Genomic DNA, 27,700 nt, shown 5'->3' on the forward strand with positions numbered 1-27,700 from the left:
GCACACTGCAGCGCCAAAACATGCAAACTTGAAAACACGAAATTTGAACTGCATCACTGCACTAGAAATATGAAAAATGAGAGCTTTTAGCGCATAAAAATGGCCATATTTATGTGTACCTCATAGCCACTTTACGGCATCTCTCTTATACGAGGTCCTACGCTTGACCTACCTCACCGAGAATAAACGTCTCCATCTGAATGGGTACATGTGAAACCTCTTCTTGGACTCAAATTCTCTCTTTCTGTGGAGGGGTATTGGACCTACTATAATTAAAACACCTGTGGCTAGGAGGCGGGGAGTGCACGATCAGAAGGCTAAAGAATACATTTCAAAAACCTGACCTGCACATCCAAACACAGACTGAGTGTGAACAGGTGCTGAACCCAGAGTCGCCAACTCGTACATAGTTAAGTAAAAAGGGCAGCACACTGCAGCGCCAAAACATGCAAACTTGAAAACACGAAATTTGAACTGCATCACTGCACTAGAAATATGAAAAATGAGAGCTTTTAGCGCATAAAAATGGCCATATTTATGTGTACCTCGTAGCCACTTTACGGCATCTCTCTTATACGAGGTCCTACGCTTGACCTACCTCACCGAGAATAAACGTCTCCATCTGAATGGGTACATGTGAAACCTCTTCTTGGACTCAAATTCTCTCTTTCTGTGGAGGGGTATTGGTCCTACTATAATTAAAACACCTGTGGCTAGGAGGCGGGGAGTGCACGATCAGAAGGCTAAAGAATACATTTCAAAAACCTGACCTGCACATCCAAACACAGACTGAGTGTGAACAGGTGCTGAACCCAGAGTCGCCAACTCGTACATAGTTAAGTAAAAAGGGCAGCACACTGCAGCGCCAAAACATGCAAACTTGAAAACACGAAATTTGAACTGCATCACTGCACTAGAAATATGAAAAATGAGAGCTTTTAGCGCATAAAAATGGCCATATTTATGTGTACCTCGTAGCCACTTTACGGCATCTCTCTTATACGAGGTCCTACGCTTGACCTACCTCACCGAGAATAAACGTCTCCATCTGAATGGGTACATGTGAAACCTCTTCTTGGACTCAAATTCTCTCTTTCTGTGGAGGGGTATTGGACCTACTATAATTAAAACACCTGTGGCTAGGAGGCGGGGAGTGCACGATCAGAAGGCTAAAGAATACATTTCAAAAACCTGACCTGCACATCCAAACACAGACTGAGTGTGAACAGGTGCTGAACCCAGAGTCGCCAACTCGTACATAGTTAAGTAAAAAGGGCAGCACACTGCAGCGCCAAAACATGCAAACTTGAAAACACAAAATTTGAACTGCATCACTGCACTAGAAATATGAAAAATGAGAGCTTTTAGCGCATAAAAATGGCCATATTTATGTGTACCTCGTAGCCACTTTACGGCATCTCTCTTATACGAGGTCCTACGCTTGACCTACCTCACCGAGAATAAACGTCTCCATCTGAATGGGTACATGTGAAACCTCTTCTTGGACTCAAATTCTCTCTTTCTGTGGAGGGGTATTGGACCTACTATAATTAAAACACCTGTGGCTAGGAGGCGGGGAGTGCACGATCAGAAGGCTAAAGAATACATTTCAAAAACCTGACCTGCACATCCAAACACAGACTGAGTGTGAACAGGTGCTGAACCCAGAGTCGCCAACTCGTACATAGTTAAGTAAAAAGGGCAGCACACTGCAGCGCCAAAACATGCAAACTTGAAAACGCGAAATTTGAACTGCATCACTGCACTAGAAATATGAAAAATGAGAGCTTTTAGCGCATAAAAATGGCCATATTTATGTGTACCTCGTAGCCACTTTACGGCATCTCTCTTATACGAGGTCCTACGCTTGACCTACCTCACCGAGAATAAACGTCTCCATCTGAATGGGTACATGTGAAACCTCTTCTTGGACTCAAATTCTCTCTTTCTGTGGAGGGGTATTGGACCTACTATAATTAAAACACCTGTGGCTAGGAGGCGGGGAGTGCACGATCAGAAGGCTAAAGAATACATTTCAAAAACCTGACCTGCACATCCAAACACAGACTGAGTGTGAACAGGTGCTGAACCCAGAGTCGCCAACTCGTACATAGTTAAGTAAAAAGGGCAGCACACTGCAGCGCCAAAACATGCAAACTTGAAAACACGAAATTTGAACTGCATCACTGCACTAGAAATATGAAAAATGAGAGCTTTTAGCGCATAAAAATGGCCATATTTATGTGTACCTCGTAGCCACTTTACGGCATCTCTCTTATACGAGGTCCTACGCTTGACCTACCTCACCGAGAATAAACGTCTCCATCTGAATGGGTACATGTGAAACCTCTTCTTGGACTCAAATTCTCTCTTTCTGTGGAGGGGTATTGGACCTACTATAATTAAAACACCTGTGGCTAGGAGGCGGGGAGTGCACGATCAGAAGGCTAAAGAATACATTTCAAAAACCTGACCTGCACATCCAAACACAGACTGAGTGTGAACAGGTGCTGAACCCAGAGTCGCCAACTCGTACATAGTTAAGTAAAAAGGGCAGCACACTGCAGCGCCAAAACATGCAAACTTGAAAACACGAAATTTGAACTGCATCACTGCACTAGAAATATGAAAAATGAGAGCTTTTAGCGCATAAAAATGGCCATATTTATGTGTACCTCGTAGCCACTTTACGGCATCTCTCTTATACGAGGTCCTACGCTTGACCTACCTCACCGAGAATAAACGTCTCCATCTGAATGGGTACATGTGAAACCTCTTCTTGGACTCAAATTCTCTCTTTCTGTGGAGGGGTATTGGACCTACTATAATTAAAACACCTGTGGCTAGGAGGCGGGGAGTGCACGATCAGAAGGCTAAAGAATACATTTCAAAAACCTGACCGGCACATCCAAACACAGACTGAGTGTGAACAGGTGCTGAACCCAGAGTCGCAACTCGTACATAGTTAAGTAAAAAGGGCAGCACACTGCAGCTCCAAAACATGCAAACTTGAAAACACGAAATTTGAACTGCATCACTGCACTAGAAATATGAAAAATGAGAGCTTTTAGCGCATAAAAATGGCCATATTTATGTGTACCTCATAGCCACTTTACGGCATCTCTCTTATACGAGGTCCTACGCTTGACCTACCTCACCGAGAATAAACGTCTCCATCTGAATCGGTACATGTGAAACCTCTTCTTGGACTCAAATTCTCTCTTTCTGTGGAGGGGTATTGGACCTACTATAATTAAAACACCTGTGGCTAGGAGGCGGGGAGTGCACGATCAGAAGGCTAAAGAATACATTTCAAAAACCTGACCTGCACATCCAAACACAGACTGAGTGTGAACAGGTGCTGAACCCAGAGTCGCCAACTCGTACATAGTTAAGTAAAAAGGGCAGCACACTGCAGCGCCAAAACATGCAAACTTGAAAACACGAAATTTGAACTGCATCACTGCACTAGAAATATGAAAAATGAGAGCTTTTAGCGCATAAAAATGGCCATATTTATGTGTACCTCGTAGCCACTTTACGGCATCTCTCTTATACGAGGTCCTACGCTTGACCTACCTCACCGAGAATAAACGTCTCCATCTGAATGGGTACATGTGAAACCTCTTCTTGGACTCAAATTCTCTCTTTCTGTGGAGGGGTATTGGACCTACTATAATTAAAACACCTGTGGCTAGGAGGCGGGGAGTGCACGATCAGAAGGCTAAAGAATACATTTCAAAAACCTGACCTGCACATCCAAACACAGACTGAGTGTGAACAGGTGCTGAACCCAGAGTCGCCAACTCGTACATAGTTAAGTAAAAAGGGCAGCACACTGCAGCGCCAAAACATGCAAACTTGAAAACACGAAATTTGAACTGCATCACTGCACTAGAAATATGAAAAATGAGAGCTTTTAGCGCATAAAACTGGCCATATTTATGTGTACCTCGTAGCCACTTTACGGCATCTCTCTTATACGAGGTCCTACGCTTGACCTACCTCACCGAGAATAAACGTCTCCATCTGAATGGGTACATGTGAAACCTCTTCTTGGACTCAAATTCTCTCTTTCTGTGGAGGGGTATTGGACCTACTATAATTAAAACACCTGTGGCTAGGAGGCGGGGAGTGCACGATCAGAAGGCTAAAGAATACATTTCAAAAACCTGACCTGCACATCCAAACACAGACTGAGTGTGAACAGGTGCTGAACCCAGAGTCGCCAACTCGTACATAGTTAAGTAAAAAGGGCAGCACACTGCAGCGCCAAAACATGCAAACTTGAAAACAGGAAATTTGAACTGCATCACTGCACTAGAAATATGAAAAATGAGAGCTTTTAGCGCATAAAAATGGCCATATTTATGTGTACCTCGTAGCCACTTTACGGCATCTCTCTTATACGAGGTCCTACGCTTGACCTACCTCACCGAGAATAAACGTCTCCATCTGAATGGGTACATGTGAAACCTCTTCTTGGACTCAAATTCTCTCTTTCTGTGGAGGGGTATTGGACCTACTATAATTAAAACACCTGTGGCTAGGAGGCGGGGAGTGCACGATCAGAAGGCTAAAGAATACATTTCAAAAACCTGACCTGCACATCCAAACACAGACTGAGTGTGAACAGGTGCTGAACCCAGAGTCGCCAACTCGTACATAGTTAAGTAAAAAGGGCAGCACACTGCAGCGCCAAAACATGCAAACTTGAAAACACGAAATTTGAACTGCATCACTGCACTAGAAATATGAAAAATGAGAGCTTTTAGCGCATAAAAATGGCCATATTTATGTGTACCTCGTAGCCACTTTACGGCATCTCTCTTATACGAGGTCCTACGCTTGACCTACCTCACCGAGAATAAACGTCTCCATCTGAATGGGTACATGTGAAACCTCTTCTTGGACTCAAATTCTCTCTTTCTGTGGAGGGGTATTGGACCTACTATAATTAAAACACCTGTGGCTAGGAGGCGGGGAGTGCACGATCAGAAGGCTAAAGAATACATTTCAAAAACCTGACCTGCACATCCAAACACAGACTGAGTGTGAACAGGTGCTGAACCCAGAGTCGCCAACTCGTACATAGTTAAGTAAAAAGGGCAGCACACTGCAGCGCCAAAACATGCAAACTTGAAAACGCGAAATTTGAACTGCATCACTGCACTAGAAATATGAAAAATGAGAGCTTTTAGCGCATAAAAATGGCCATATTTATGTGTACCTCGTAGCCACTTTACGGCATCTCTCTTATACGAGGTCCTACGCTTGACCTACCTCACCGAGAATAAACGTCTCCATCTGAATGGGTACATGTGAAACCTCTTCTTGGACTCAAATTCTCTCTTTCTGTGGAGGGGTATTGGACCTACTATAATTAAAACACCTGTGGCTAGGAGGCGGGGAGTGCACGATCAGAAGGCTAAAGAATACATTTCAAAAACCTGACCTGCACATCCAAACACAGACTGAGTGTGAACAGGTGCTGAACCCAGAGTCGCCAACTCGTACATAGTTAAGTAAAAAGGGCAGCACACTGCAGCGCCAAAACATGCAAACTTGAAAACACGAAATTTGAACTGCATCACTGCACTAGAAATATGAAAAATGAGAGCTTTTAGCGCATAAAAATGGCCATATTTATGTGTACCTCGTAGCCACTTTACGGCATCTCTCTTATACGAGGTCCTACGCTTGACCTACCTCACCGAGAATAAACGTCTCCATCTGAATGGGTACATGTGAAACCTCTTCTTGGACTCAAATTCTCTCTTTCTGTGGAGGGGTATTGGACCTACTATAATTAAAACACCTGTGGCTAGGAGGCGGGGAGTGCACGATCAGAAGGCTAAAGAATACATTTCAAAAACCTGACCTGCACATCCAAACACAGACTGAGTGTGAACAGGTGCTGAACCCAGAGTCGCCAACTCGTACATAGTTAAGTAAAAAGGGCAGCACACTGCAGCGCCAAAACATGCAAACTTGAAAACACGAAATTTGAACTGCATCACTGCACTAGAAATATGAAAAATGAGAGCTTTTAGCGCATAAAAATGGCCATATTTATGTGTACCTCGTAGCCACTTTACGGCATCTCTCTTATACGAGGTCCTACGCTTGACCTACCTCACCGAGAATAAACGTCTCCATCTGAATGGGTACATGTGAAACCTCTTCTTGGACTCAAATTCTCTCTTTCTGTGGAGGGGTATTGGACCTACTATAATTAAAACACCTGTGGCTAGGAGGCGGGGAGTGCACGATCAGAAGGCTAAAGAATACATTTCAAAAACCTGACCTGCACATCCAAACACAGACTGAGTGTGAACAGGTGCTGAACCCAGAGTCGCAACTCGTACATAGTTAAGTAAAAAGGGCAGCACACTGCAGCGCCAAAACATGCAAACTTGAAAACACGAAATTTGAACTGCATCACTGCACTAGAAATATGAAAAATGAGAGCTTTTAGCGCATAAAAATGGCCATATTTATGTGTACCTCATAGCCACTTTACGGCATCTCTCTTATACGAGGTCCTACGCTTGACCTACCTCACCGAGAATAAACGTCTCCATCTGAATGGGTACATGTGAAACCTCTTCTTGGACTCAAATTCTCTCTTTCTGTGGAGGGGTATTGGACCTACTATAATTAAAACACCTGTGGCTAGGAGGCGGGGAGTGCACGATCAGAAGGCTAAAGAATACATTTCAAAAACCTGACCTGCACATCCAAACACAGACTGAGTGTGAACAGGTGCTGAACCCAGAGTCGCCAACTCGTACATAGTTAAGTAAAAAGGGCAGCACACTGCAGCGCCAAAACATGCAAACTTGAAAACACGAAATTTGAACTGCATCACTGCACTAGAAATATGAAAAATGAGAGCATTTAGCGCATAAAAATGGCCATATTTATGTGTACCTCGTAGCCACTTTACGGCATCTCTCTTATACGAGGTCCTACGCTTGACCTACCTCACCGAGAATAAACGTCTCCATCTGAATGGGTACATGTGAAACCTCTTCTTGGACTCAAATTCTCTCTTTCTGTGGAGGGGTATTGGACCTACTATAATTAAAACACCTGTGGCTAGGAGGCGGGGAGTGCACGATCAGAAGGCTAAAGAATACATTTCAAAAACCTAACCTGCACATCCAAACACAGACTGAGTGTGAACAGGTGCTGAACCCAGAGTCGCCAACTCGTACATAGTTAAGTAAAAAGGGCAGCACACTGCAGCGCCAAAACATGCAAACTTGAAAACACGAAATTTGAACTGCATCACTGCACTAGAAATATGAAAAATGAGAGCTTTTAGCGCATAAAACTGGCCATATTTATGTGTACCTCGTAGCCACTTTACGGCATCTCTCTTATACGAGGTCCTACGCTTGACCTACCTCACCGAGAATAAACGTCTCCATCTGAATGGGTACATGTGAAACCTCTTCTTGGACTCAAATTCTCTCTTTCTGTGGAGGGGTATTGGACCTACTATAATTAAAACACCTGTGGCTAGGAGGCGGGGAGTGCACGATCAGAAGGCTAAAGAATACATTTCAAAAACCTGACCTGCACATCCAAACACAGACTGAGTGTGAACAGGTGCTGAACCCAGAGTCGCCAACTCGTACATAGTTAAGTTAAAAGGGCAGCACACTGCAGCGCCAAAACATGCAAACTTGAAAACAGGAAATTTGAACTGCATCACTGCACTAGAAATATGAAAAATGAGAGCTTTTAGCGCATAAAAATGGCCATATTTATGTGTACCTCGTAGCCACTTTACGGCATCTCTCTTATACGAGGTCCTACGCTTGACCTACCTCACCGAGAATAAACGTCTCCATCTGAATGGGTACATGTGAAACCTCTTCTTGGACTCAAATTCTCTCTTTCTGTGGAGGGGTATTGGACCTACTATAATTAAAACACCTGTGGCTAGGAGGCGGGGAGTGCACGATCAGAAGGCTAAAGAATACATTTCAAAAACCTGACCTGCACATCCAAACACAGACTGAGTGTGAACAGGTGCTGAACCCAGAGTCGCCAACTCGTACATAGTTAAGTAAAAAGGGCAGCACACTGCAGCGCCAAAACATGCAAACTTGAAAACACGAAATTTGAACTGCATCACTGCACTAGAAATATGAAAAATGAGAGCTTTTAGCGCATAAAAATGGCCATATTTATGTGTACCTCGTAGCCACTTTACGGCATCTCTCTTATACGAGGTCCTACGCTTGACCTACCTCACCGAGAATAAACGTCTCCATCTGAATGGGTACATGTGAAACCTCTTCTTGGACTCAAATTCTCTCTTTCTGTGGAGGGGTATTGGACCTACTATAATTAAAACACCTGTGGCTAGGAGGCGGGGAGTGCACGATCAGAAGGCTAAAGAATACATTTCAAAAACCTGACCTGCACATCCAAACACAGACTGAGTGTGAACAGGTGCTGAACCCAGAGTCGCCAACTCGTACATAGTTAAGTAAAAAGGGCAGCACACTGCAGCGCCAAAACATGCAAACTTGAAAACAGGAAATTTGAACTGCATCACTGCACTAGAAATATGAAAAATGAGAGCTTTTAGCGCATAAAAATGGCCATATTTATGTGTACCTCGTAGCCACTTTACGGCATCTCTCTTATACGAGGTCCTACGCTTGACCTACCTCACCGAGAATAAACGTCTCCATCTGAATGGGTACATGTGAAACCTCTTCTTGGACTCAAATTCTCTCTTTCTGTGGAGGGGTATTGGACCTACTATAATTAAAACACCTGTGGCTAGGAGGCGGGGAGTGCACGATCAGAAGGCTAAAGAATACATTTCAAAAACCTGACCTGCACATCCAAACACAGACTGAGTGTGAACAGGTGCTGAACCCAGAGTCGCCAACTCGTACATAGTTAAGTAAAAAGGGCAGCACACTGCAGCGCCAAAACATGCAAACTTGAAAACAGGAAATTTGAACTGCATCACTGCACTAGAAATATGAAAAATGAGAGCTTTTAGCGCATAAAAATGGCCATATTTATGTGTACCTCGTAGCCACTTTACGGCATCTCTCTTATACGAGGTCCTACGCTTGACCTACCTCACCGAGAATAAACGTCTCCATCTGAATGGGTACATGTGAAACCTCTTCTTGGACTCAAATTCTCTCTTTCTGTGGAGGGGTATTGGACCTACTATAATTAAAACACCTGTGGCTAGGAGGCGGGGAGTGCACGATCAGAAGGCTAAAGAATACATTTCAAAAACCTAACCTGCACATCCAAACACAGACTGAGTGTGAACAGGTGCTGAACCCAGAGTCGCCAACTCGTACATAGTTAAGTAAAAAGGGCAGCACACTGCAGCGCCAAAACATGCAAACTTGAAAACACGAAATTTGAACTGCATCACTGCACTAGAAATATGAAAAATGAGAGCTTTTAGCGCATAAAACTGGCCATATTTATGTGTACCTCGTAGCCACTTTACGGCATCTCTCTTATACGAGGTCCTACGCTTGACCTACCTCACCGAGAATAAACGTCTCCATCTGAATGGGTACATGTGAAACCTCTTCTTGGACTCAAATTCTCTCTTTCTGTGGAGGGGTATTGGACCTACTATAATTAAAACACCTGTGGCTAGGAGGCGGGGAGTGCACGATCAGAAGGCTAAAGAATACATTTCAAAAACCTGACCTGCACATCCAAACACAGACTGAGTGTGAACAGGTGCTGAACCCAGAGTCGCCAACTCGTACATAGTTAAGTAAAAAGGGCAGCACACTGCAGCGCCAAAACATGCAAACTTGAAAACAGGAAATTTGAACTGCATCACTGCACTAGAAATATGAAAAATGAGAGCTTTTAGCGCATAAAAATGGCCATATTTATGTGTACCTCGTAGCCACTTTACGGCATCTCTCTTATACGAGGTCCTACGCTTGACCTACCTCACCGAGAATAAACGTCTCCATCTGAATGGGTACATGTGAAACCTCTTCTTGGACTCAAATTCTCTCTTTCTGTGGAGGGGTATTGGACCTACTATAATTAAAACACCTGTGGCTAGGAGGCGGGGAGTGCACGATCAGAAGGCTAAAGAATACATTTCAAAAACCTGACCTGCACATCCAAACACAGACTGAGTGTGAACAGGTGCTGAACCCAGAGTCGCCAACTCGTACATAGTTAAGTAAAAAGGGCAGCACACTGCAGCGCCAAAACATGCAAACTTGAAAACACGAAATTTGAACTGCATCACTGCACTAGAAATATGAAAAATGAGAGCTTTTAGCGCATAAAAATGGCCATATTTATGTGTACCTCGTAGCCACTTTACGGCATCTCTCTTATACGAGGTCCTACGCTTGACCTACCTCACCGAGAATAAACGTCTCCATCTGAATGGGTACATGTGAAACCTCTTCTTGGACTCAAATTCTCTCTTTCTGTGGAGGGGTATTGGACCTACTATAATTAAAACACCTGTGGCTAGGAGGCGGGGAGTGCACGATCAGAAGGCTAAAGAATACATTTCAAAAACCTGACCTGCACATCCAAACACAGACTGAGTGTGAACAGGTGCTGAACCCAGAGTCGCCAACTCGTACATAGTTAAGTAAAAAGGGCAGCACACTGCAGCGCCAAAACATGCAAACTTGAAAACAGGAAATTTGAACTGCATCACTGCACTAGAAATATGAAAAATGAGAGCTTTTAGCGCATAAAAATGGCCATATTTATGTGTACCTCGTAGCCACTTTACGGCATCTCTCTTATACGAGGTCCTACGCTTGACCTACCTCACCGAGAATAAACGTCTCCATCTGAATGGGTACATGTGAAACCTCTTCTTGGACTCAAATTCTCTCTTTCTGTGGAGGGGTATTGGACCTACTATAATTAAAACACCTGTGGCTAGGAGGCGGGGAGTGCACGATCAGAAGGCTAAAGAATACATTTCAAAAACCTGACCTGCACATCCAAACACAGACTGAGTGTGAACAGGTGCTGAACCCAGAGTCGCCAACTCGTACATAGTTAAGTAAAAAGGGCAGCACACTGCAGCGCCAAAACATGCAAACTTGAAAACACGAAATTTGAACTGCATCACTGCACTAGAAATATGAAAAATGAGAGCTTTTAGCGCATAAAAATGGCCATATTTATGTGTACCTCGTAGCCACTTTACGGCATCTCTCTTATACGAGGTCCTACGCTTGACCTACCTCACCGAGAATAAACGTCTCCATCTGAATGGGTACATGTGAAACCTCTTCTTGGACTCAAATTCTCTCTTTCTGTGGAGGGGTATTGGACCTACTATAATTAAAACACCTGTGGCTAGGAGGCGGGGAGTGCACGATCAGAAGGCTAAAGAATACATTTCAAAAACCTAACCTGCACATCCAAACACAGACTGAGTGTGAACAGGTGCTGAACCCAGAGTCGCCAACTCGTACATAGTTAAGTAAAAAGGGCAGCACACTGCAGCGCCAAAACATGCAAACTTGAAAACACGAAATTTGAACTGCATCACTGCACTAGAAATATGAAAAATGAGAGCTTTTAGCGCATAAAACTGGCCATATTTATGTGTACCTCGTAGCCACTTTACGGCATCTCTCTTATACGAGGTCCTACGCTTGACCTACCTCACCGAGAATAAACGTCTCCATCTGAATGGGTACATGTGAAACCTCTTCTTGGACTCAAATTCTCTCTTTCTGTGGAGGGGTATTGGACCTACTATAATTAAAACACCTGTGGCTAGGAGGCGGGGAGTGCACGATCAGAAGGCTAAAGAATACATTTCAAAAACCTGACCTGCACATCCAAACACAGACTGAGTGTGAACAGGTGCTGAACCCAGAGTCGCCAACTCGTACATAGTTAAGTAAAAAGGGCAGCACACTGCAGCGCCAAAACATGCAAACTTGAAAACACGAAATTTGAACTGCATCACTGCACTAGAAATATGAAAAATGAGAGCTTTTAGCGCATAAAAATGGCCATATTTATGTGTACCTCGTAGCCACTTTACGGCATCTCTCTTATACGAGGTCCTACGCTTGACCTACCTCACCGAGAATAAACGTCTCCATCTGAATGGGTACATGTGAAACCTCTTCTTGGACTCAAATTCTCTCTTTCTGTGGAGGGGTATTGGACCTACTATAATTAAAACACCTGTGGCTAGGAGGCGGGGAGTGCACGATCAGAAGGCTAAAGAATACATTTCAAAAACCTGACCTGCACATCCAAACACAGACTGAGTGTGAACAGGTGCTGAACCCAGAGTCGCCAACTCGTACATAGTTAAGTAAAAAGGGCAGCACACTGCAGCGCCAAAACATGCAAACTTGAAAACACGAAATTTGAACTGCATCACTGCACTAGAAATATGAAAAATGAGAGCTTTTAGCGCATAAAAATGGCCATATTTATGTGTACCTCGTAGCCACTTTACGGCATCTCTCTTATACGAGGTCCTACGCTTGACCTACCTCACCGAGAATAAACGTCTCCATCTGAATGGGTACATGTGAAACCTCTTCTTGGACTCAAATTCTCTCTTTCTGTGGAGGGGTATTGGACCTACTATAATTAAAACACCTGTGGCTAGGAGGCGGGGAGTGCACGATCAGAAGGCTAAAGAATACATTTCAAAAACCTGACCTGCACATCCAAACACAGACTGAGTGTGAACAGGTGCTGAACCCAGAGTCGCCAACTCGCACATAGTTAAGTAAAAAGGGCAGCACACTGCAGCGCCAAAACATGCAAACTTGAAAACAGGAAATTTGAACTGCATCACTGCACTAGAAATATGAAAAATGAGAGCTTTTAGCGCATAAAAATGGCCATATTTATGTGTACCTCGTAGCCACTTTACGGCATCTCTCTTATACGAGGTCCTACGCTTGACCTACCTCACCGAGAATAAACGTCTCCATCTGAATGGGTACATGTGAAACCTCTTCTTGGACTCAAATTCTCTCTTTCTGTGGAGGGGTATTGGACCTACTATAATTAAAACACCTGTGGCTAGGAGGCGGGGAGTGCACGATCAGAAGGCTAAAGAATACATTTCAAAAACCTGACCTGCACATCCAAACACAGACTGAGTGTGAACAGGTGCTGAACCCAGAGTCGCCAACTCGTACATAGTTAAGTAAAAAGGGCAGCACACTGCAGCGCCAAAACATGCAAACTTGAAAACAGGAAATTTGAACTGCATCACTGCACTAGAAATATGAAAAATGAGAGCTTTTAGCGCATAAAAATGGCCATATTTATGTGTACCTCGTAGCCACTTTACGGCATCTCTCTTATACGAGGTCCTACGCTTGACCTACCTCACCGAGAATAAACGTCTCCATCTGAATGGGTACATGTGAAACCTCTTCTTGGACTCAAATTCTCTCTTTCTGTGGAGGGGTATTGGACCTACTATAATTAAAACACCTGTGGCTAGGAGGCGGGGAGTGCACGATCAGAAGGCTAAAGAATACATTTCAAAAACCTGACCTGCACATCCAAACACAGACTGAGTGTGAACAGGTGCTGAACCCAGAGTCGCCAACTCGTACATAGTTAAGTAAAAAGGGCAGCACACTGCAGCGCCAAAACATGCAAACTTGAAAACACGAAATTTGAACTGCATCACTGCACTAGAAATATGAAAAATGAGAGCTTTTAGCGCATAAAAATGGCCATATTTATGTGTACCTCGTAGCCACTTTACGGCATCTCTCTTATACGAGGTCCTACGCTTGACCTACCTCACCGAGAATAAACGTCTCCATCTGAATGGGTACATGTGAAACCTCTTCTTGGACTCAAATTCTCTCTTTCTGTGGAGGGGTATTGGACCTACTATAATTAAAACACCTGTGGCTAGGAGGCGGGGAGTGCACGATCAGAAGGCTAAAGAATACATTTCAAAAACCTGACCTGCACATCCAAACACAGACTGAGTGTGAACAGGTGCTGAACCCAGAGTCGCCAACTCGTACATAGTTAAGTAAAAAGGGCAGCACACTGCAGCGCCAAAACATGCAAACTTGAAAACACGAAATTTGAACTGCATCACTGCACTAGAAATATGAAAAATGAGAGCTTTTAGCGCATAAAAATGGCCATATTTATGTGTACCTCGTAGCCACTTTACGGCATGTCTCTTATACGAGGTCCTACGCTTGACCTACCTCACCGAGAATAAACGTCTCCATCTGAATGGGTACATGTGAAACCTCTTCTTGGACTCAAATTCTCTCTTTCTGTGGAGGGGTATTGGACCTACTATAATTAAAACACCTGTGGCTAGGAGGCGGGGAGTGCACGATCAGAAGGCTAAAGAATACATTTCAAAAACCTGACCTGCACATCCAAACACAGACTGAGTGTGAACAGGTGCTGAACCCAGAGTCGCCAACTCGTACATAGTTAAGTAAAAAGGGCAGCACACTGCAGCGCCAAAACATGCAAACTTGAAAACACGAAATTTGAACTGCATCACTGCACTAGAAATATGAAAAATGAGAGCTTTTAGCGCATAAAAATGGCCATATTTATGTGTACCTCGTAGCCACTTTACGGCATCTCTCTTATACGAGGTCCTACGCTTGACCTACCTCACCGAGAATAAACGTCTCCATCTGAATGGGTACATGTGAAACCTCTTCTTGGACTCAAATTCTCTCTTTCTGTGGAGGGGTATTGGACCTACTATAATTAAAACACCTGTGGCTAGGAGGCGGGGAGTGCACGATCAGAAGGCTAAAGAATACATTTCAAAAACCTGACCTGCACATCCAAACACAGACTGAGTGTGAACAGGTGCTGAACCCAGAGTCGCCAACTCGTACATAGTTAAGTAAAAAGGGCAGCACACTGCAGCGCCAAAACATGCAAACTTGAAAACACGAAATTTGAACTGCATCACTGCACTAGAAATATGAAAAATGAGAGCTTTTAGCGCATAAAAATGGCCATATTTATGTGTACCTCGTAGCCACTTTACGGCATCTCTCTTATACGAGGTCCTACGCTTGACCTACCTCACCGAGAATAAACGTCTCCATCTGAATGGGTACATGTGAAACCTCTTCTTGGACTCAAATTCTCTCTTTCTGTGGAGGGGTATTGGACCTACTATAATTAAAACACCTGTGGCTAGGAGGCGGGGAGTGCACGATCAGAAGGCTAAAGAATACATTTCAAAAACCTGACCTGCACATCCAAACACAGACTGAGTGTGAACAGGTGCTGAACCCAGAGTCGCCAACTCGTACATAGTTAAGTAAAAAGGGCAGCACACTGCAGCGCCAAAACATGCAAACTTGAAAACACGAAATTTGAACTGCATCACTGCACTAGAAATATGAAAAATGAGAGCTTTTAGCGCATAAAAATGGCCATATTTATGTGTACCTCGTAGCCACTTTACGGCATCTCTCTTATACGAGGTCCTACGCTTGACCTACCTCACCGAGAATAAACGTCTCCATCTGAATGGGTACATGTGAAACCTCTTCTTGGACTCAAATTCTCTCTTTCTGTGGAGGGGTATTGGACCTACTATAATTAAAACACCTGTGGCTAGGAGGCGGGGAGTGCACGATCAGAAGGCTAAAGAATACATTTCAAAAACCTGACCTGCACATCCAAACACAGACTGAGTGTGAACAGGTGCTGAACCCAGAGTCGCCAACTCGTACATAGTTAAGTAAAAAGGGCAGCACACTGCAGCGCCAAAACATGCAAACTTGAAAACACGAAATTTGAACTGCATCACTGCACTAGAAATATGAAAAATGAGAGCTTTTAGCGCATAAAAATGGCCATATTTATGTGTACCTCGTAGCCACTTTACGGCATCTCTCTTATACGAGGTCCTACGCTTGACCTACCTCACCGAGAATAAATGTCTCCATCTGAATGGGTACATGTGAAACCTCTTCTTGGACTCAAATTCTCTCTTTCTGTGGAGGGGTATTGGACCTACTATAATTAAAACACCTGTGGCTAGGAGGCGGGGAGTGCACGATCAGAAGGCTAAAGAATACATTTCAAAAACCTGACCTGCACATCCAAACACAGACTGAGTGTGAACAGGTGCTGAACCCAGAGTCGCCAACTCGTACATAGTTAAGTAAAAAGGGCAGCACACTGCAGCGCCAAAACATGCAAACTTGAAAACACGAAATTTGAACTGCATCACTGCACTAGAAATATGAAAAATGAGAGCTTTTAGCGCATAAAAATGGCCATATTTATGTGTACCTCGTAGCCACTTTACGGCATCTCTCTTATACGAGGTCCTACGCTTGACCTACCTCACCGAGAATAAACGTCTCCATCTGAATGGGTACATGTGAAACCTCTTCTTGGACTCAAATTCTCTCTTTCTGTGGAGGGGTATTGGACCTACTATAATTAAAACACCTGTGGCTAGGAGGCGGGGAGTGCACGATCAGAAGGCTAAAGAATACATTTCAAAAACCTGACCTGCACATCCAAACACAGACTGAGTGTGAACAGGTGCTGAACCCAGAGTCGCCAACTCGTACATAGTTAAGTAAAAAGGGCAGCACACTGCAGCGCCAAAACATGCAAACTTGAAAACACGAAATTTGAACTGCATCACTGCACTAGAAATATGAAAAATGAGAGCTTTTAGCGCATAAAAATGGCCATATTTATGTGTACCTCGTAGCCACTTTACGGCATCTCTCTTATACGAGGTCCTACGCTTGACCTACCTCACCGAGAATAAACGTCTCCATCTGAATGGGTACATGTGAAACCTCTTCTTGGACTCAAATTCTCTCTTTCTGTGGAGGGGTATTGGACCTACTATAATTAAAACACCTGTGGCTAGGAGGCGGGGAGTGCACGATCAGAAGGCTAAAGAATACATTTCAAAAACCTGACCTGCACATCCAAACACAGACTGAGTGTGAACAGGTGCTGAACCCAGAGTCGCCAACTCGTACATAGTTAAGTAAAAAGGGCAGCACACTGCAGCGCCAAAACATGCAAACTTGAAAACACGAAATTTGAACTGCATCACTGCACTAGAAATATGAAAAATGAGAGCTTTTAGCGCATAAAAATGGCCATATTTATGTGTACCTCGTAGCCACTTTACGGCATCTCTCTTATACGAGGTCCTACGCTTGACCTACCTCACCGAGAATAAACGTCTCCATCTGAATGGGTACATGTGAAACCTCTTCTTGGACTCAAATTCTCTCTTTCTGTGGAGGGGTATTGGACCTACTATAATTAAAACACCTGTGGCTAGGAGGCGGGGAGTGCACGATCAGAAGGCTAAAGAATACATTTCAAAAACCTGACCTGCACATCCAAACACAGACTGAGTGTGAACAGGTGCTGAACCCAGAGTCGCCAACTCGTACATAGTTAAGTAAAAAGGGCAGCACACTGCAGCGCCAAAACATGCAAACTTGAAAACACGAAATTTGAACTGCATCACTGCACTAGAAATATGAAAAATGAGAGCTTTTAGCGCATAAAAATGGCCATATTTATGTGTACCTCGTAGCCACTTTACGGCATCTCTCTTATACGAGGTCCTACGCTTGACCTACCTCACCGAGAATAAACGTCTCCATCTGAATGGGTACATGTGAAACCTCTTCTTGGACTCAAATTCTCTCTTTCTGTGGAGGGGTATTGGACCTACTATAATTAAAACACCTGTGGCTAGGAGGCGGGGAGTGCACGATCAGAAGGCTAAAGAATACATTTCAAAAACCTGACCTGCACATCCAAACACAGACTGAGTGTGAACAGGTGCTGAACCCAGAGTCGCCAACTCGTACATAGTTAAGTAAAAAGGGCAGCACACTGCAGCGCCAAAACATGCAAACTTGAAAACAGGAAATTTGAACTGCATCACTGCACTAGAAATATGAAAAATGAGAGCTTTTAGCGCATAAAAATGGCCATATTTATGTGTACCTCGTAGCCACTTTACGGCATCTCTCTTATACGAGGTCCTACGCTTGACCTACCTCACCGAGAATAAACGTCTCCATCTGAATGGGTACATGTGAAACCTCTTCTTGGACTCAAATTCTCTCTTTCTGTGGAGGGGTATTGGACCTACTATAATTAAAACACCTGTGGCTAGGAGGCGGGGAGTGCACGATCAGAAGGCTAAAGAATACATTTCAAAAACCTGACCTGCACATCCAAACACAGACTGAGTGTGAACAGGTGCTGAACCCAGAGTCGCCAACTCGTACATAGTTAAGTAAAAAGGGCAGCACACTGCAGCGCCAAAACATGCAAACTTGAAAACACGAAATTTGAACTGCATCACTGCACTAGAAATATGAAAAATGAGAGCTTTTAGCGCATAAAAATGGCCATATTTATGTGTACCTCGTAGCCACTTTACGGCATCTCTCTTATACGAGGTCCTACGCTTGACCTACCTCACCGAGAATAAACGTCTCCATCTGAATGGGTACATGTGAAACCTCTTCTTGGACTCAAATTCTCTCTTTCTGTGGAGGGGTATTGGACCTACTATAATTAAAACACCTGTGGCTAGGAGGCGGGGAGTGCACGATCAGAAGGCTAAAGAATACATTTCAAAAACCTGACCTGCACATCCAAACACAGACTGAGTGTGAACAGGTGCTGAACCCAGAGTCGCCAACTCGCACATAGTTAAGTAAAAAGGGCAGCACACTGCAGCGCCAAAACATGCAAACTTGAAAACAGGAAATTTGAACTGCATCACTGCACTAGAAATATGAAAAATGAGAGCTTTTAGCGCATAAAACTGGCCATATTTATGTGTACCTCGTAGCCACTTTACGGCATCTCTCTTATACGAGGTCCTACGCTTGACCTACCTCACCGAGAATAAACGTCTCCATCTGAATGGGTACATGTGAAACCTCTTCTTGGACTCAAATTCTCTCTTTCTGTGGAGGGGTATTGGACCTACTATAATTAAAACACCTGTGGCTAGGAGGCGGGGAGTGCACGATCAGAAGGCTAAAGAATACATTTCAAAAACCTGACCTGCACATCCAAACACAGACTGAGTGTGAACAGGTGCTGAACCCAGAGTCGCCAACTCGTACATAGTTAAGTAAAAAGGGCAGCACACTGCAGCGCCAAAACATGCAAACTTGAAAACACGAAATTTGAACTGCATCACTGCACTAGAAATATGAAAAATGAGAGCTTTTAGCGCATAAAAATGGCCATATTTATGTGTACCTCGTAGCCACTTTACGGCATCTCTCTTATACGAGGTCCTACGCTTGACCTACCTCACCGAGAATAAACGTCTCCAACTGAATGGGTACATGTGAAACCTCTTCTTGGACTCAAATTCTCTCTTTCTGTGGAGGGGTATTGGACCTACTATAATTAAAACACCTGTGGCTAGGAGGCGGGGAGTGCACGATCAGAAGGCTAAAGAATACATTTCAAAAACCTGACCTGCACATCCAAACACAGACTGAGTGTGAACAGATGCTGAACCCAGAGTCGCCAACTCGTACATAGTTAAGTAAAAAGGGCAGCACACTGCAGCGCCAAAACATGCAAACTTGAAAACACGAAATTTGAACTGCATCACTGCACTAGAAATATGAAAAATGAGAGCTTTTAGCGCATAAAAATGGCCATATTTATGTGTACCTCGTAGCCACTTTACGGCATCTCTCTTATACGAGGTCCTACGCTTGACCTACCTCACCGAGAATAAACGTCTCCATCTGAATGGGTACATGTGAAACCTCTTCTTGGACTCAAATTCTCTCTTTCTGTGGAGGGGTATTGGACCTACTATAATTAAAACACCTGTGGCTAGGAGGCGGGGAGTGCACGATCAGAAGGCTAAAGAATACATTTCAAAAACCTGACCTGCACATCCAAACACAGACTGAGTGTGAACAGGTGCTGAACCCAGAGTCGCCAACTCGTACATAGTTAAGTAAAAAGGGCAGCACACTGCAGCGCCAAAACATGCAAACTTGAAAACACGAAATTTGAACTGCATCACTGCACTAGAAATATGAAAAATGAGAGCTTTTAGCGCATAAAAATGGCCATATTTATGTGTACCTCGTAGCCACTTTACGGCATCTCTCTTATACGAGGTCCTACGCTTGACCTACCTCACCGAGAATAAACGTCTCCATCTGAATGGGTACATGTGAAACCTCTTCTTGGACTCAAATTCTCTCTTTCTGTGGAGGGGTATTGGACCTACTATAATTAAAACACCTGTGGCTAGGAGGCGGGGAGTGCACGATCAGAAGGCTAAAGAATACATTTCAAAAACCTGACCTGCACATCCAAACACAGACTGAGTGTGAACAGGTGCTGAACCCAGAGTCGCCAACTCGTACATAGTTAAGTAAAAAGGGCAGCACACTGCAGCGCCAAAACATGCAAACTTGAAAACACGAAATTTGAACTGCATCACTGCACTAGAAATATGAAAAATGAGAGCTTTTAGCGCATAAAAATGGCCATATTTATGTGTACCTCGTAGCCACTTTACGGCATCTCTCTTATACGAGGTCCTACGCTTGACCTACCTCACCGAGAATAAACGTCTCCATCTGAATGGGTACATGTGAAACCTCTTCTTGGACTCAAATTCTCTCTTTCTGTGGAGGGGTATTGGACCTACTATAATTAAAACACCTGTGGCTAGGAGGCGGGGAGTGCACGATCAGAAGGCTAAAGAATACATTTCAAAAACCTGACCTGCACATCCAAACACAGACTGAGTGTGAACAGGTGCTGAACCCAGAGTCGCCAACTCGTACATAGTTAAGTAAAAAGGGCAGCACACTGCAGCGCCAAAACATGCAAACTTGAAAACACGAAATTTGAACTGCATCACTGCACTAGAAATATGAAAAATGAGAGCTTTTAGCGCATAAAAATGGCCATATTTATGTGTACCTCGTAGCCACTTTACGGCATCTCTCTTATACGAGGTCCTACGCTTGACCTACCTCACCGAGAATAAACGTCTCCATCTGAATGGGTACATGTGAAACCTCTTCTTGGACTCAAATTCTCTCTTTCTGTGGAGGGGTATTGGACCTACTATAATTAAAACACCTGTGGCTAGGAGGCGGGGAGTGCACGATCAGAAGGCTAAAGAATACATTTCAAAAACCTGACCTGCACATCCAAACACAGACTGAGTGTGAACAGGTGCTGAACCCAGAGTCGCCAACTCGTACATAGTTAAGTAAAAAGGGCAGCACACTGCAGCGCCAAAACATGCAAACTTGAAAACAGGAAATTTGAACTGCATCACTGCACTAGAAATATGAAAAATGAGAGCTTTTAGCGCATAAAAATGGCCATATTTATGTGTACCTCGTAGCCACTTTACGGCATCTCTCTTATACGAGGTCCTACGCTTGACCTACCTCACCGAGAATAAACGTCTCCATCTGAATGGGTACATGTGAAACCTCTTCTTGGACTCAAATTCTCTCTTTCTGTGGAGGGGTATTGGACCTACTATAATTAAAACACCTGTGGCTAGGAGGCGGGGAGTGCACGATCAGAAGGCTAAAGAATACATTTCAAAAACCTGACCTGCACATCCAAACACAGACTGAGTGTGAACAGGTGCTGAACCCAGAGTCGCCAACTCGTACATAGTTAAGTAAAAAGGGCAGCACACTGCAGCGCCAAAACATGCAAACTTGAAAACACGAAATTTGAACTGCATCACTGCACTAGAAATATGAAAAATGAGAGCTTTTAGCGCATAAAAATGGCCATATTTATGTGTACCTCGTAGCCACTTTACGGCATCTCTCTTATACGAGGTCCTACGCTTGACCTACCTCACCGAGAATAAACGTCTCCATCTGAATGGGTACATGTGAAACCTCTTCTTGGACTCAAATTCTCTCTTTCTGTGGAGGGGTATTGGACCTACTATAATTAAAACACCTGTGGCTAGGAGGCGGGGAGTGCACGATCAGAAGGCTAAAGAATACATTTCAAAAACCTGACCTGCACATCCAAACACAGACTGAGTGTGAACAGGTGCTGAACCCAGAGTCGCCAACTCGCACATAGTTAAGTAAAAAGGGCAGCACACTGCAGCGCCAAAACATGCAAACTTGAAAACAGGAAATTTGAACTGCATCACTGCACTAGAAATATGAAAAATGAGAGCTTTTAGCGCATAAAACTGGCCATATTTATGTGTACCTCGTAGCCACTTTACGGCATCTCTCTTATACGAGGTCCTACGCTTGACCTACCTCACCGAGAATAAACGTCTCCATCTGAATGGGTACATGTGAAACCTCTTCTTGGACTCAAATTCTCTCTTTCTGTGGAGGGGTATTGGACCTACTATAATTAAAACACCTGTGGCTAGGAGGCGGGGAGTGCACGATCAGAAGGCTAAAGAATACATTTCAAAAACCTGACCTGCACATCCAAACACAGACTGAGTGTGAACAGGTGCTGAACCCAGAGTCGCCAACTCGTACATAGTTAAGTAAAAAGGGCAGCACACTGCAGCGCCAAAACATGCAAACTTGAAAACACGAAATTTGAACTGCATCACTGCACTAGAAATATGAAAAATGAGAGCTTTTAGCGCATAAAAATGGCCATATTTATGTGTACCTCGTAGCCACTTTACGGCATCTCTCTTATACGAGGTCCTACGCTTGACCTACCTCACCGAGAATAAACGTCTCCAACTGAATGGGTACATGTGAAACCTCTTCTTGGACTCAAATTCTCTCTTTCTGTGGAGGGGTATTGGACCTACTATAATTAAAACACCTGTGGCTAGGAGGCGGGGAGTGCACGATCAGAAGGCTAAAGAATACATTTCAAAAACCTGACCTGCACATCCAAACACAGACTGAGTGTGAACAGATGCTGAACCCAGAGTCGCCAACTCGTACATAGTTAAGTAAAAAGGGCAGCACACTGCAGCGCCAAAACATGCAAACTTGAAAACACGAAATTTGAACTGCATCACTGCACTAGAAATATGAAAAATGAGAGCTTTTAGCGCATAAAAATGGCCATATTTATGTGTACCTCGTAGCCACTTTACGGCATCTCTCTTATACGAGGTCCTACGCTTGACCTACCTCACCGAGAATAAACGTCTCCATCTGAATGGGTACATGTGAAACCTCTTCTTGGACTCAAATTCTCTCTTTCTGTGGAGGGGTATTGGACCTACTATAATTAAAACACCTGTGGCTAGGAGGCGGGGAGTGCACGATCAGAAGGCTAAAGAATACATTTCAAAAACCTGACCTGCACATCCAAACACAGACTGAGTGTGAACAGGTGCTGAACCCAGAGTCGCCAACTCGTACATAGTTAAGTAAAAAGGGCAGCACACTGCAGCGCCAAAACATGCAAACTTGAAAACACGAAATTTGAACTGCATCACTGCACTAGAAATATGAAAAATGAGAGCTTTTAGCGCATAAAAATGGCCATATTTATGTGTACCTCGTAGCCACTTTACGGCATCTCTCTTATACGAGGTCCTACGCTTGACCTACCTCACCGAGAATAAACGTCTCCATCTGAATGGGTACATGTGAAACCTCTTCTTGGACTCAAATTCTCTCTTTCTGTGGAGGGGTATTGGACCTACTATAATTAAAACACCTGTGGCTAGGAGGCGGGGAGTGCACGATCAGAAGGCTAAAGAATACATTTCAAAAACCTGACCTGCACATCCAAACACAGACTGAGTGTGAACAGGTGCTGAACCCAGAGTCGCCAACTCGTACATAGTTAAGTAAAAAGGGCAGCACACTGCAGCGCCAAAACATGCAAACTTGAAAACACGAAATTTGAACTGCATCACTGCACTAGAAATATGAAAAATGAGAGCTTTTAGCGCATAAAAATGGCCATATTTATGTGTACCTCGTAGCCACTTTACGGCATCTCTCTTATACGAGGTCCTACGCTTGACCTACCTCACCGAGAATAAACGTCTCCATCTGAATGGGTACATGTGAAACCTCTTCTTGGACTCAAATTCTCTCTTTCTGTGGAGGGGTATTGGACCTACTATAATTAAAACACCTGTGGCTAGGAGGCGGGGAGTGCACGATCAGAAGGCTAAAGAATACATTTCAAAAACCTGACCTGCACATCCAAACACAGACTGAGTGTGAACAGGTGCTGAACCCAGAGTCGCCAACTCGTACATAGTTAAGTAAAAAGGGCAGCACACTGCAGCGCCAAAACATGCAAACTTGAAAACACGAAATTTGAACTGCATCACTGCACTAGAAATATGAAAAATGAGAGCTTTTAGCGCATAAAAATGGCCATATTTATGTGTACCTTGTAGCCACTTTACGGCATCTCTCTTATACGAGGTCCTACGCTTGACCTACCTCACCGAGAATAAACGTCTCCATCTGAATGGGTACATGTGAAACCTCTTCTTGGACTCAAATTCTCTCTTTCTGTGGAGGGGTATTGGACCTACTATAATTAAAACACCTGTGGCTAGGAGGCGGGGAGTGCACGATCAGAAGGCTAAAGAATACATTTCAAAAACCTGACCTGCACATCCAAACACAGACTGAGTGTGAACAGGTGCTGAACCCAGAGTCGCCAACTCGTACATAGTTAAGTAAAAAGGGCAGCACACTGCAGCGCCAAAACATGCAAACTTGAAAACACGAAATTTGAACTGCATCACTGCACTAGAAATATGAAAAATGAGAGCTTTTAGCGCATAAAAATGGCCATATTTATGTGTACCTTGTAGCCACTTTACGGCATCTCTCTTATACGAGGTCCTACGCTTGACCTACCTCACCGAGAATAAACGTCTCCATCTGAATGGGTACATGTGAAACCTCTTCTTGGACTCAAATTCTCTCTTTCTGTGGAGGGGTATTGGACCTACTATAATTAAAACACCTGTGGCTAGGAGGCGGGGAGTGCACGATCAGAAAGCTAAAGAATACATTTCAAAAACCTGACCTGCACATCCAAACACAGACTGAGTGTGAACAGGTGCTGAACCCAGAGTCGCCAACTCGTACATAGTTAAGTAAAAAGGGCAGCACACTGCAGCGCCAAAACATGCAAACTTGAAAACACGAAATTTGAACTGCATCACTGCACTAGAAATATGAAAAATGAGAGCTTTTAGCGCATAAAAATGGCCATATTTATGTGTACCTCGTAGCCACTTTACGGCATCTCTCTTATACGAGGTCCTACGCTTGACCTACCTCACCGAGAATAAACGTCTCCATCTGAATGGGTACATGTGAAACCTCTTCTTGGACTCAAATTCTCTCTTTCTGTGGAGGGGTATTGGACCTACTATAATTAAAACACCTGTGGCTAGGAGGCGGGGAGTGCACGATCAGAAGGCTAAAGAATACATTTCAAAAACCTGACCTGCACATCCAAACACAGACTGAGTGTGAACAGGTGCTGAACCCAGAGTCGCCAACTCGTACATAGTTAAGTAAAAAGGGCAGCACACTGCAGCGCCAAAACATGCAAACTTGAAAACACGAAATTTGAACTGCATCACTGCACTAGAAATATGAAAAATGAGAGCTTTTAGCGCATAAAAATGGCCATATTTATGTGTACCTCGTAGCCACTTTACGGCATCTCTCTTATACGAGGTCCTACGCTTGACCTACCTCACCGAGAATAAACGTCTCCATCTGAATGGGTACATGTGAAACCTCTTCTTGGACTCAAATTCTCTCTTTCTGTGGAGGGGTATTGGACCTACTATAATTAAAACACCTGTGGCTAGGAGGCGGGGAGTGCACGATCAGAAGGCTAAAGAATACATTTCAAAAACCTGACCTGCACATCCAAACACAGACTGAGTGTGAACAGGTGCTGAACCCAGAGTCGCCAACTCGTACATAGTTAAGTAAAAAGGGCAGCACACTGCAGCGCCAAAACATGCAAACTTGAAAACACGAAATTTGAACTGCATCACTGCACTAGAAATATGAAAAATGAGAGCTTTTAGCGCATAAAAATGGCCATATTTATGTGTACCTCGTAGCCACTTTACGGCATCTCTCTTATACGAGGTCCTACGCTTGACATACCTCACCGAGAATAAACGTCTCCATCTGAATGGGTACATGTGAAACCTCTTCTTGGACTCAAATTCTCTCTTTCTGTGGAGGGGTATTGGACCTACTATAATTAAAACACCTGTGGCTAGGAGGCGGGGAGTGCACGATCAGAAGGCTAAAGAATACATTTCAAAAACCTGACCTGCACATCCAAACACAGACTGAGTGTGAACAGGTGCTGAACCCAGAGTCGCCAACTCGTACATAGTTAAGTAAAAAGGGCAGCACACTGCAGCGCCAAAACATGCAAACTTGAAAACACGAAATTTGAACTGCATCACTGCACTAGAAATATGAAAAATGAGAGCTTTTAGCGCATAAAAATGGCCATATTTATGTGTACCTTGTAGCCACTTTACGGCATCTCTCTTATACGAGGTCCTACGCTTGACCTACCTCACCGAGAATAAACGTCTCCATCTGAATGGGTACATGTGAAACCTCTTCTTGGACTCAAATTCTCTCTTTCTGTGGAGGGGTATTGGACCTACTATAATTAAAACACCTGTGGCTAGGAGGCGGGGAGTGCACGATCAGAAGGCTAAAGAATACATTTCAAAAACCTGACCTGCACATCCAAACACAGACTGAGTGTGAACAGGTGCTGAACCCAGAGTCGCCAACTCGTACATAGTTAAGTAAAAAGGGCAGCACACTGCAGCGCCAAAACATGCAAACTTGAAAACACGAAATTTGAACTGCATCACTGCACTAGAAATATGAAATATGAGAGCTTTTAGCGCATAAAAATGGCCATATTTATGTGTACCTTGTAGCCACTTTACGGCATCTCTCTTATACGAGGTCCTACGCTTGACCTACCTCACCGAGAATAAACGTCTCCATCTGAATGGGTACATGTGAAACCTCTTCTTGGACTCAAATTCTCTCTTTCTGTGGAGGGGTATTGGACCTACTATAATTAAAACACCTGTGGCTAGGAGGCGGGGAGTGCACGATCAGAAAGCTAAAGAATACATTTCAAAAACCTGACCTGCACATCCAAACACAGACTGAGTGTGAACAGGTGCTGAACCCAGAGTCGCCAACTCGTACATAGTTAAGTAAAAAGGGCAGCACACTGCAGCGCCAAAACATGCAAACTTGAAAACACGAAATTTGAACTGCATCACTGCACTAGAAATATGAAAAATGAGAGCTTTTAGCGCATAAAAATGGCCATATTTATGTGTACCTCGTAGCCACTTTACGGCATCTCTCTTATACGAGGTCCTACGCTTGACCTACCTCACCGAGAATAAACGTCTCCATCTGAATGGGTACATGTGAAACCTCTTCTTGGACTCAAATTCTCTCTTTCTGTGGAGGGGTATTGGACCTACTATAATTAAAACACCTGTGGCTAGGAGGCGGGGAGTGCACGATCAGAAGGCTAAAGAATACATTTCAAAAACCTGACCTGCACATCCAAACACAGACTGAGTGTGAACAGGTGCTGAACCCAGAGTCGCCAACTCGTACATAGTTAAGTAAAAAGGGCAGCACACTGCAGC

The sequence above is a fragment of the Ranitomeya imitator genome, chromosome 5 (genome assembly GCF_032444005.1).
Source record: "Ranitomeya imitator isolate aRanImi1 chromosome 5, aRanImi1.pri, whole genome shotgun sequence".
NCBI lineage: Eukaryota > Metazoa > Chordata > Amphibia > Anura > Dendrobatidae > Ranitomeya > Ranitomeya imitator.